This window comes from Taeniopygia guttata, chromosome 2, assembly GCF_048771995.1.
Source record: "Taeniopygia guttata chromosome 2, bTaeGut7.mat, whole genome shotgun sequence".
NCBI lineage: Eukaryota > Metazoa > Chordata > Aves > Passeriformes > Estrildidae > Taeniopygia > Taeniopygia guttata.
Window position 1 is genome coordinate 79,544,136 of NC_133026.1, and position 12,212 is coordinate 79,556,347.

At 40.8% G+C, this 12,212-nt stretch overlaps 1 protein-coding gene across 10 annotated transcripts in view; it reads left to right on the forward strand.

Annotated features, from left to right (window-relative positions):
- Window positions 1-12,212, forward strand: part of CTNND2 (catenin delta 2) — a 667,938-nt gene that overhangs the window by 217,010 nt on the left and 438,716 nt on the right. Inside the window, exon 1 of one of the 10 annotated variants that reach the window (XM_072924312.1) lies at window positions 5,974-6,300. The exons of the other annotated variants lie outside the window; for them this stretch is intronic. The gene's annotated coding sequence lies outside the window, so the exon portion shown is untranslated. Of the gene's footprint in view, window positions 1-5,973; window positions 6,301-12,212 lie in introns of those variants that run through there. 10 annotated transcript variants of the gene reach the window in all.

The window sequence follows — 12,212 nt, forward strand, 5'->3', positions numbered from 1 at the left end:
GTCTGTTCTGCTCTTGTGAGACCCCAGCTGCAGTGCTGCATCCAGCTGTGGAGTCCCAAACAAAAGAAAGAAAAGCACCTGTTGGATTGAGTCAAAAGGAAGACCCCGAAGATGCTCAGAGGCCTGGAGCACCTCTCCTATGAAGACAGACTGAGAGATTGGAGCTATTCAGCCTGCAGAAGAGAAGGCTTCAGGGAGACCTTACAGCACCTTCCACAGCCTAAAGGAGGCCTACAGGAAAGCAAGAGAGGGATTTGTTACAAGGGCATGTAGTCACAGAACAAAGGGGAATGGCCCTAGCTGAGGGATGGCAGGTTTAGTTTAGATATTAGGAAAAATTTTTTTACAATGTGGGTGGTGAAGCACTGGAACAGGTTGCCCAGAGAGACTGTGGATGCCCCATCTCTCAAAGTGTTCAAAGTCCAACATGGATGGGACACTGAGTAACCTAGTCTAGTGGAAGGCGTCCCTGCCCATGGAGGGGAGGATTGAAACTACATGATTTTTAAAATCCCTTCCAACCAAAACTATTTTACCAATCTATGATTCTTTCTTCTTATCCTAATGGATTGTATTCTGCATTGCTGGGCATCTAGTAAATTTTTCTCATGTTGTGAACAGGCAATGAAGCTATTCTGGATGACTTACCTAGCAGTAGTGCCTACCAGTGCACCAATTTTCTTCTGTTTTAACTATAGATGTTCAAGATGAAATATTATAAACAAATTGCAGGCTACAAACCAGTCTCATTTGTGCTCATTGCGATATAGCCATAAATGCACATAGATGGTAGAAACAGAATATTCTTTTGATGGAGAATTTCTTCAATTTCTCCTATATTCTCTTCCTAAGTCAACAACCAAAAATTGAAAATGAGGGGAAAATTTCCCCAGCGTCATGGCTTCTGTGCCCCCTTTTTATGCTTGTATTTAATCTTTACCATAGTGAGGAGTACTAAGCAGCACAAAATAGGACTGACCATTGAGCACCACCTGTAAGAGGTGGGTGGTATGGGTTTCTTGAGAATGAGGTTATCTATCAGAGTCCATGGTTCTGATGGTGATTAAATCATCAACATAAAAAAAAACATGCAGATTACACTGTGGAATAACCTACTTCTTTTTTGCCCTTTTTTGTCCTATCCCACTTCTCTAATATAGTGCTCAGAGCAGCTTTCTGTGACAAGGCTCTGCATAGCCCAGGTGATTCGTTCATGTTCTCTCCAAAAAACTGGGATTATCTTCAGCATGCCTTCTGAAATTGTTTTGTTTTCTACTCTATGACTTAAAAGTGGCTCACATTCTGTGATGTTTCTGCTGAGTGTTAAAAACATTTACAAATAATGTTTTTCTCAAAGCTGCTACAAAGTAGTAGGAAATTACTTAGTAGTTCTTTTAACAAAGCTAGTTAGCAAATAGGCATGTTCTCTTCTTGCTTTCTGTTACTAAACTGGTTATTCCCCCAAACAGGAAAACAGAGTAAGTCTTAAAGACTGTGTGGCCTGTAATATTATTTTAAAATAGTCTTGCTGTTCATTGGTGCTACAGAACATAAAGAGCAAAATTGGTGGAAATAAGTGCTATCTATTACTGTCTATTCAGACTCTGAAAAAGGTTTTCTTCATTATTATGCAAGAACAAAATTACCTGTTTACTCAATTTGCCTCAGCCTGGTATGTCATGGAAGAAAAATTGTAGGGATCTGCAGGGCCACCACACAAACCCCTTGCTTACTCTTAGAGTGGTCATCCCCATAGGGTTATCAAATCAAGAGAGAAACATGAGTAAAATATAGTAAGATATTCTGACAGAGGCCTGAGCTTCTGAAAACATCTGAAGTTTTGCAGTACTTGCAGGACTATTTCACGGTAACTTACTGTCCCAGACCAGAAAATGTTAGCAGAGAAAGAGGAGAGATTCTGGAGTAATTTCTGTCTGCATATGCATAGATTATCAAGCAGAAGAAAAGCAAAGAGACCCCTAGAAAGGTTTTAGGAGGAAAAAAACTCTGTCACAACTCCGCACAGAAACCATCTCAGCAAATATCTTTCTTTACTTTATTTCATTTCAATGAAATAGTCTTATTTCTTGCAGGTACCGCAGTTTATCCTGTGCATGAGTGTTGGTTCACTACACACATTAAGGCTAGCACAAGTTAACCCTTAACTCTGGCCTTAGTACAACTGCATTGAAGTGTTTACAGATGTATCTTTTCTGAAAACATATATTTCAGTATTGATGCTTTTCAGTCAAATTACAATGAATCCATGTAGGTCAAATTACCACCCTAGCCAAATTACAATGAATCCACACTCTTGATGTTTGGAGATGTTTCAAATGATTCTTGATGAGCCAACATGAAAAAAAGGAGAATGGGCACTTGTGTAGCTTAAAGTGAGGTGTGGATGTTAGCACAAAAACACTGAATTGGTTCAGAGATAACTGCTCATGTGTTGCATCAATGAAAGAAAAATCATACGCCGGATTTCTTTTCTCAGCATTCCAGCTAAAATGCAGTTTTCCTTTTATTCTAGTAGTTCAGGAATAAATTACAGGGTTTCTCTCTGTTCAAACTCTCAAAGTTGGCACAACTTCAGCATACAATGAGTCAAATATCAACAGAGCACTTAAGGAGTTGATCAATTTTAAGTGTGTAGGAGTTTCTGGGATTCAGAAAAAGTAGGTATTCTACCCATATACAGTAACAGTATATGGGTTTGAAATGGGAATAGTTTTCCTCCACTTTCATCAATCAGTTTTATGAAGCAGAATCCCTCTATATTAAGATAGCAATTTGCACAAATCTCAAATGATTGAACAACTCGTTAATGAATATGTGGCAATCCATTTTAATACCAATCATTGATTTTGGCAATGACAGTGTAATAACTTTGAATTGTATTGATTGGTTAAATTTCTCTATTAAATGTATTGCAAAATGGCCTGAGCGTTGTGCAGTGCTGCAATAGATGCAATAACTTTATAGTACCTGTTTTCTTTTCTTTTTTTTAATAGAGCTTTTCTGAGGTGATGATGTATATTAGCTAGTTGAAATGAAACAGGATGGCCATTCACACTATTTTAATAAAACAGAACATGCTCAGGCTGCTATGTAATTAACTATGCCTTTGAGATATTCTTGCATGCAGAGTAGATCTTTTTCCTATTAAATTGCTATTTATTTGTGACCTTTAATGTACCAAAACCAGTCTTCTTTCTACATCCTAAGCAGTGCTGGAGAATAACAATAAGCTGTTGTATTGCTCTCCTTAAATGACACTTACAGCTTGGCAGAGTTACAAGGGAGCTGGTAGGTTTGCCATTTGGGAGCTAAAATAAAGGACTTACCCGTTGCTCCCCGCAACATTTTACTTCCTTGAAATTTTAGAAATACAATTAACTGTTGGATTTTCACCTTCCAAAAGTTTCCGGGATAAGTAGCTGATTGTGCCCTTTAATATTATTATTATGATTACTATTATTATTACTGTAGTTGTTACTGCTATTATCATTTCTTGAGCCTCAGCAGGTGTTTAAAATAAGTTTCTAATGCTAAACCTCCGAACCTGCTTTGTGCTGTTTCTTCCCTCCCTTCTGGGTGGAAGCTGAGGGCAACCCTTGCACCTGTGTCTGCCCCAGGCAGCCCCAAGCCAAGTCAGCTATTTTTTGGTCCCTTCCCACCCTGATATGCTGTTTTTCCTTCCTCAACATGTATGCTATGTCCTGTTGAATCAAGAAAAAAGTGACACTTTGAGAGAAGGCTACTGAAGTGTGCAGTGAAATTTTATGATTCCAAATCAAAAGTGGTAAACATTAATGACGGGATGTTAAGTACATGGTCATTTGGGTTCAGAGAAAGGGATGGCTCTGGGTAAGTAGAGAGGAGCTGGTTTTTTAAGACCTGTATTGAATATGGAATTTTAAGGAAAGGCTAAAATACAAGCCTCCAGTCCAGTCCTACAGTCTTTACCTAATCATTGGCAGCAAATAACAAAGCCTGTGTGCAAGGAATTATTTAAAATTAAAATAGGTATAAAAATTACATTAAAAACCTTGGGAAGGGCTCAATTTGGAGTCTAAGCTGACATTTTATTCACAGGAAGTATTTGAGTATGAAACTTAATATTTATGTGAAAGGGATGACTATTTTGCCTGACAGGATCTTTTTATACAAAATAATGGAATGGTTGTTTTCCACCAACATTCAGATCACAGAGGTGTTGACCAATGGAAATCTGTGTACTGAATAAGGCAGTTTAGCAAGAAATTTTTAGGAGCAAGTTAAATCTTTTTGACTTCAGCAGAATAATTGAACCACTTTAACATCTGCACCATGCAGAAAAAAAACACCAATCTTTTTTTGGCATAATTAAACTTATGGGGGTCTTGCCTGGGGTTGTAGAAATTTGTTATGATTATTGATTGAGTTTCATTTCCAACTTTGGCATTTTGATTTTTGACCCAAGAGCTCTTAGACTTCAGGGTGCACACAAAGTCTTGCTGCATTCAGTGACAAGTAATGCTGTACATGGGTTTGTTCCTAGCAATGTGCTTTGGAGCCTCAGAGTTGTCCCCATTGGAGGTGGGCCAGGCACTCAACCCTTAGCTTGGGACCTTGTCACCTATTGCTGCATATACATCTAAAAATTGTGCCCTGTGCACACATCTAAAAGTAAGTTTTATTTTCTAGATGACTGTGTATTTTAAAGATGACTGTGTATTTTAAAATTTGAAAGCTTCAGGTCATACACTCGGCAAAGCAGAAGTTTAAAAGAAGTTAAAAAAAGAATATATGCCCCAAAATGTAATGTTCTGTATTTAACAGACTGGTCAGACCTGTCAGACTCTGATGTGGAGTTAAATCCATTCAGTGTGAAGTTATGCTATGCAAAGAATCATAGAACATCTGAGTTGGATTGGACCTACAAGGAACATCAACCCCTGACCCTGCACATGACAGCCCCAAGATACCATACCAGGTGCCTGAGAGCATTGTCTGAACACTTCTTGAACTCTGTCAAGCTTGCTGCTGTGGACACTTCCCTGAGGAGCCTTCCAGTGCCCAAGAATCCTCTGGGTGAAAAACCTTATTCTAATATCCAATCTAAACCTCTAACACAGCTTCAAGTCATTCCTTTGGGTCCTGCCACTGGTCACCACAGAGAAGGGATCAGTGTCTGCCTCTCTGCTTCCCCTCACAAGGAAATTGTGACTGCAGTGAGTCTCCTCAGTCTCCTCCAGGCTGAACAGACCAAGTGACCTCATACAGTCCTCATGCAGCTTCCCCTCAAAGCCTTTCACCATCCCCATGGCTCTCCGTTGAATGGTCTCTAAAAGCTTAAAGTCTTTTTTATAATTTGTCACCCAAAGCTGCCCCCAGCACTTGAGGTGAGGCAGCCCCAGTGCAGAGCAGAGCAGGACAATCCTGTCCCTTGCCCAGCTGGTGATGTTGTGCCTGATGCCTCCCAGGACAGGGTTGGCCCTCCTGGCTGCCAGGGCACTGCTGGCTCAGATGCAAGTTGCCATCGACCAGGATCCCCAGGTTCCTTTCCTTGGAGCTGATTTCCAGCCTCTGGTTTCCCAGTCTGCCCTTAGACCCAGGATTGCCCCTCCCAGCTGCAAAATCCGGCACTTCCCCTTGCTAAACTTCCCAGGGTTGGTGATTGCCCAGCCTTCCAATTTGTTCACTAGTAGCTTATCGACTTCCCTCAATTAGAAAACCTAAATGACTTACACCTCCTTGTGAAGATTGATCTACACTCCGGCGGAAAATAAAAAATTGTGAAGAAGTGTGTCTGGGCCAGCGCCAGGGCCAGAGGCTGCAGCCTCTGCCCGGCTCCCGGGCCGGTGCCACAGAGTGCCGATTTCCCGAGCCGCCGTCGCGCTCGACGCGGCGGGGACGGCGTGGGCGGGTCCGGCAGTGACGGGGCCGCGGGGGGCTCGTCCCGCCGTTGCCATGGAGCCCTTTGTGCCCGCGGAGCGCCTCCTCCGGCCCACCCGCGCTACCCCGGGTCCGGCAGCTGCCGCCGCTGCCCGCGGCCCGGCCCCACCCGCCCCCGCGCACGGCGGCGCGGCTGCCTGGGGGTGTCGGGCCCGCTCTCTGCCCGCCCCGGGAACCGCCGGCCGCTGCTGTCCCCGAGTTTCTTTTCGTAAGTGTTAAAAGGAGAAGAGGGGCGTTCGAAAAGAAGAGTAAAGGTGCTTGAGCCGCCGATCCAGAAAGGAGGGAAAGTCGGCTCGGCGGCGAGGAGGCTTCCCAGGGCGCAGCGAACTGATTCGGAGATTTACAAGTGGGCGACAAAAGGTAAAACCTGAAAGATGGATCGCTTGCGTGAGATGGAATGGGAGCTTCCGTGGAAAGGTTTATGACTTGTCTTAAAACGTCACTTTTGAATGTTCTTCCGATGGTATTCGACTTCAAAATGCTCCAAGTCTCTTACCCAAAAGTAAATAGGTAGCAAAATTGGCCACATTTTAGAGTTCACAGGAAAGGCAAGAAAGTAAATATTACCCTTCAGTATCTTATTTTCCCCAAATGTCTCGTGTTCTTATTCATCAACACTTGATTTGACCGAGGTTATTTCTTGGTGCGACCCGTCTAAAGCAAAGCTGTAAGTAATTCCACTAAGTTATAGTAATTCAACCAGCCGATCTTCGTTGTGCAAAAATGTATTTCTTTTGCATGCTTTTGAGTTTGCAGACCTGTTGCTTTGTACTTTCAACTTAGAAAATGTTCTCAGTAAAATACCATATACTCAACTGTAGAGATATCTCTTTTCAGATTATAGTCTTATGTAGGTGAGAACGGGATTTGCATATTTTATAATTATATTTAGCCTTTCAGACTTTGCTGAGTTTTTCAGATAGATTTTTTTTTAGATGCATCAGGTAATTTGGAATTCATTACAGATAGTAAAAATAATGGATGGTTATGACTTGCTGGTTTCATCTGGTGCTGCCCAAGTCCCAGGGAAATGTGACTGACTGTTTAAGGGATTAAATAAATGAATTTCATGTGGAAGTCAGTTGTGTGGAAAAAGTCCCAACAGCCTTCTTTGGCACAGATCTGTATACTTGTTAAAGTAACAGTTCAATAGTTTGATGTTTTGTCTGAATAAATGAAATACATAAAATGTAAAAACAAACCACCTTTCCTTATGTCTAGTACTCTCTACTAACAATAAAAAAAGAGAGGGTTTAGAGCTTGTTGTTTTTATGTATTTTTCCTGAATCAGAACACTGCAGGAATGCCTTAATGTGGAGTAATACTGTTTACTAGGTTACTGCATTTGTGCAATTAAAGGAGTAAACATTTATCCTCCCAAAGTCCACAAGGACTGAAATACATGACTTTGGAGGATTTTTTTTTCTGATATAGTTAGTTTTTTATCAGTTAAAGTAGGAAACAAAAGGCTTTCTAGATCAAAATGGTATAGCTACTCAATGTTAAGCTAAATGTTGGGATGTTTTGTGGTGTGGGTTTGGCTTGTTTTTCCTTTTCTTTTTTTTTCTCATAATCTAGAGTATTCATCTTTCTTCAGATGTTCCCATCTCTATTAGACCAATAATAACTTCTGTAATTACTTCAAGACCGAATTTTATTTCAAAAAAGATTTTTGTAAAACAAATTTAACATTTGACTAGTGCTCAGTAGTTTTAAGTCCTGTGTGCAGTTGATCCAAACTTTTTCCCGCTTTATCCAACTAGTCATTTTAGCTAGTTTGTACCACTAGACTGATTTTAAGACAATCTAACTTGCTCTGTGGTCTTTTTCAGTTGATTGTGGTGTCTTAAAGTGTGCTCATTTACTGTGGATTCTTTCAGTAGCTTTCTAATTGCAGACAGTTTAATTTCAGTGGCTTCTTAAGTCATGTGCAGGAACTGGTTACCTTCTTCCTCTCCCTCCTAAGATGTGGTGCACAAAGGCCCCACTTGATCTCAACGGTGGGAAGAACATTAAAGTGACTTAGAAACACTCATGAAGTGCTCGTGAAGCCTGTCGTGTCAGAGCAGTACCTGAAGTTGTTACAGCAGCTAATTCCAGTCTCCTTTTCCAAAGTCCTCTGAGTCAGGTGTAGAAATAAAAATTCAGTGAAGTTCCTAATACAGTGTGGTCTCAGTGGAACCTCCTGGGGTTGATAAATATTTCAAGAAGCTGAAAGTTAGTAATACATTTTAAATGCACTGCTAAGCTGAGATATTTCATGGTCCTTTGCATACAGATTTGCATTATTCATTTGTGCTGTGTAGGTAGATAATGGGTGAAATCTATCTTTGGCATTACTCCACTCGTTTCTGAGTAACTGAGCTAATTCAACCATATGTGTACTTCTTGATTTTTGGAAGTCCAAGGCAAAGTTGGAATTACTTTGGTGATTTTATTATACAGGTAAGAGTTGTTTGTACGCTAACTATTAATGTTTGGTAGTTTAAGCATTTCTTCATTAAGATAATTTTAAGCAGAAGGTATAATTTATTTTTTCTTCTTTTTCTGAAAAAAAAAAAACACAGTTAGTGTTTTAGTTGCTGAAGTGACTGTAAGATGTGATAAACCAGCTTTCTTTCATTGGTAAAAGTTCATGCTAATAACCTACTAAATTAGAAGTTATTGACACACTTCTTTGTACCATGATAAACTCTCCCTGCATGTTTTAAGCAGCCTTCCGTGTATACAAACTGTACATACATCTCTATTTTAAATAACTAGGTGATTGCTTTGACTTGCAATGAATGGCAGAGGTAACAGAAAATGGAAAGCCTTGATATGTCAGCATGGACTAGATTTAAAATGCTGATTCTGAGCACGTTATTCATATGGCAGAGTATATAATGCATTTGATGGAAGCTACTATCCCTATATTTAAAACTGTATATGAAATAGGTTATTGTTTATGGGGGAGCTTTCTTTCTTTATTTCTTTCTTTTAGTAGATAATGATGATTAGAAGTTTTAATATCAAATTTAACTATTTAATTTTAAGATTCAAGAGAGATCCTATCAGAAGACCCTTAGCATGGGGTTCATGCTATTATGAATCATTTCTGCCAGAGATCAAGGCCTTTGTATGGCATCCTCAGAATGCTCATTCCAGTAATTGTTTTTTGAAAATGCTAACTTGAAAATTAAAGTAGAAACTTTGTCCTCCCAGTTGTGAACACATGAAAAATGTCTGTCAGTGTTGAGTGCTAGAAAAATACGCAGTTTTAGGTGTCTGGAAGAAAAAGTAGGCGGAAGCACAACTCTCGTTTCAGTCAGTTGAAGTAAGGCTCAACTTAACACTCTGTCTAACATTTTCTAATTACAGTGTGCACAGCCATCTTATTCAGCAAAAGTCCTTCCTTTTATCACAGCACAGTGGAGCACTTCAGAACTTGGGAGTCAATAAGAAAACACTTACAGATTTAGCATGTTTCCAAGGAATTATCACCATTGTATGTAATTCCTGTTGAGAATACATATAAACTTGAAAAATTTTATTCTCAGTGGAATGCAACATGTTGAAGCCTAATGACTTTTGCAGCTTTAGCAGTTGTAAGAGAAGCTAAGACTTGGGGTGCCAAGGAATTCTGTAAAAATCTATTGAGACTGCAATAACCATTGATTGACAATTTCTTCTAAAACTATAGGCAGAGAAATATTATATTTTTGAACTGTTGAGCAATTACATTAAATTGTTTGGTGATCAGCAAGTGTTCAGATGTCATCACATTTTTGGGTCTTTTACCTAGTTCTGGCATCAGTTTTCCTGGTAGTGATGAAAACTGATTTTTTTTTTTTTTTAAAGAAAACTTATTTTAAATAATATTACCACTGAGCAGGTGTACACTCTGTGTCCATAGGCTAGGTGAATAATTTTGTTCAGCCTTGAAGTTTCAGCCAATTAAAATTTATTGATTACAGCAAGCGATAGCAAGCAAACAGCGCTGGGTGTAGCCGGGGAGTCCGCGCTCCACCAACGGCTCACACCCTTCCTCTGTTCCGTCTCCCTTGTTATAGTCCTCCTTCTTCCTTCGGACTGGTTCTCTCCTATCTTCGGCCGGTTTTGCAAGCAGGTCATAGGGTCTGCTTTGCATTGTTTCCAAGTCTTGCTTATCCTGTAAAAATTTCCTTCCCATATATGATAATTACATACAATGGTAAGTCTCTGATGTTTACACAACCCAACCCCCTTGAATTTCGCTTCCTGATGAACAAACATCCTGTATCTTACTTATCACAATCCCCCCTTTTCTTTTTATCATTTTGTTCATCAAACCGCTTTACCTCCTGGTGAGCTAGCATCAAAGTCTCTCCGATTTCAGGATCCTCTGGGAGAGTTTCGTATTTTGCTCTTATCAGCACAAGGTGAGCTGCTTCCAATCGTCCCTTTACTATTTCTAGTATTTTGTTAAATATGCAAGGCCCAAATGTCAGTCCCAGCAGTAGCATGTGGGCTGGTATTTTTAACGAGAAAAGTGGGAGATCCTGTGGTGGCATTATACTTAACAATCTTCCCTTGATCGATGCTGGTCAGAGTCCAATTAAACGGTTGGCGTGTGTAGTCCCCTTGTACAGGCCGGACACAACATATAACTAATGTGCATAGAATTTGCCAGTAAGGTTGGAGTCTGGTCCTAATTCCTGGCCCATAGGGCTTCTGAGTTCCCAATTTATTCCGTGGTGCACCTTGGCTCTCCCAGCAGCCTTCTTTTCGACATTCGTTAATACCCGGTTAGCAATTCCTGGAGCATTTTAACAACATTCCAGGTGGGATTGGAGGAGGCCCAGTTCCTTCCCCTCTGCCTTGCCTGCTGACTCGGGTGCATCAAGCCGTGGGGGTTACCGTCTTCTCGGCAGCAGTGGTACTGATGGGTACCTTCACTCCTTTTCCCCTTTCGGGTCTCATACTTGTTCTTATCCTTGACTGAGGATGATGTGCACAGTATTCCTTTCACACTCTTCTGGCAACACCGGTCGACCAAGTGAGCCAAAAATGGGGTAGGTTCATTTAAATGAAAGCAATAATGGTTAGGATTAATTCCTTTTCTAAATATTTCCCACCATTCCTCTGATTCGAACTTTACCCATTTATTTCCCAATTCCCCTAACTCGAGTGTGGTTCTTGTTACTTTCTGCTCTAATTTGTAGCATTCAGAGCAGATCCCCGTAGGAGGTCTACCCCGGCGACAATGGACCCACCACCATTCTTGGCAAATTTTATGAGCAAAGCATACAAAAGGGTAGCAATCACATGGAGGTTCTTTACATATTACTCTGTAATCATTAGCTAAGGGATAAGTACATCCTATCTGTTGTCCCTTATATTCCACCTGAATTACCCAACTCGAGTCCATTAACTCTTCTTCAGAGTGACCTTCAGGTTTCTGGGTCGGCTGATTGCTTTCCACTGGTCAGCAGCAGTAGCAATTGGTCCCTTAACTCGGCTGGCGTGGGTCCATCCTCTTTCCGCTTTTCGGACTGCAGTCTCTGTAGTGAGTAAAACGAGAAAGGGACCCTCCCAGCGAGGTGTGAGAGAGTCTTCTTTCCAGGATTTGATAAGGACTTTATCTCCCAGTTTGATCTTATGGATCAAAGTCCTTTTTATCTGAGCTCTCTTCTTCTATTCATGATTTGGATTATGTAGGAATTAATTTGTGAATCCTTTAGACAAGGATGGTCTACAGGGGCTTCCATGTCATAAGGCATCCCAAAGAGCATTTTGAAAGGAGATATGCCTACATCAGTCGGAGGCTGGGTGCAAATGTTTAGCAACGCTAATGGTAAGGACTTTACCCAAGACATCTTTGTTTCCAGCATCAATTCTGTTAGCTGTTTCTTTATTTTGGCATTCATTCTCTCCACTCGCCCAGAACTCTGGGGATGCCATGGAGTGTGGTATTTCCATTGTGTTCCCAGAGCGGTTAATACATCCTTTGAGATTTTAGAGGTAAAGTGGGGGCTCCTGTCTGAGTCCAAGGCTTCTATCATATCATATCTTGGTATAACTTGCTCTAGTAATATCTTCACTACTGCATTAGAGGTGGCCCGGGCAGTGGGGAAAGCTTCCACATAATGAGTTAGGTGGTCTACCAGTACTAACAAATATTTATATCTTCCCACTTTAGGTAGCTCAGTAAAATCCACTTGCACATGGGAAAAGGGTCGCTGTGCCAAATCCCTTCCCCCCATGGGTCTTTCTCTCGGCTGTTGTTTATTTCACTTTTTGGCAGGTTAAAC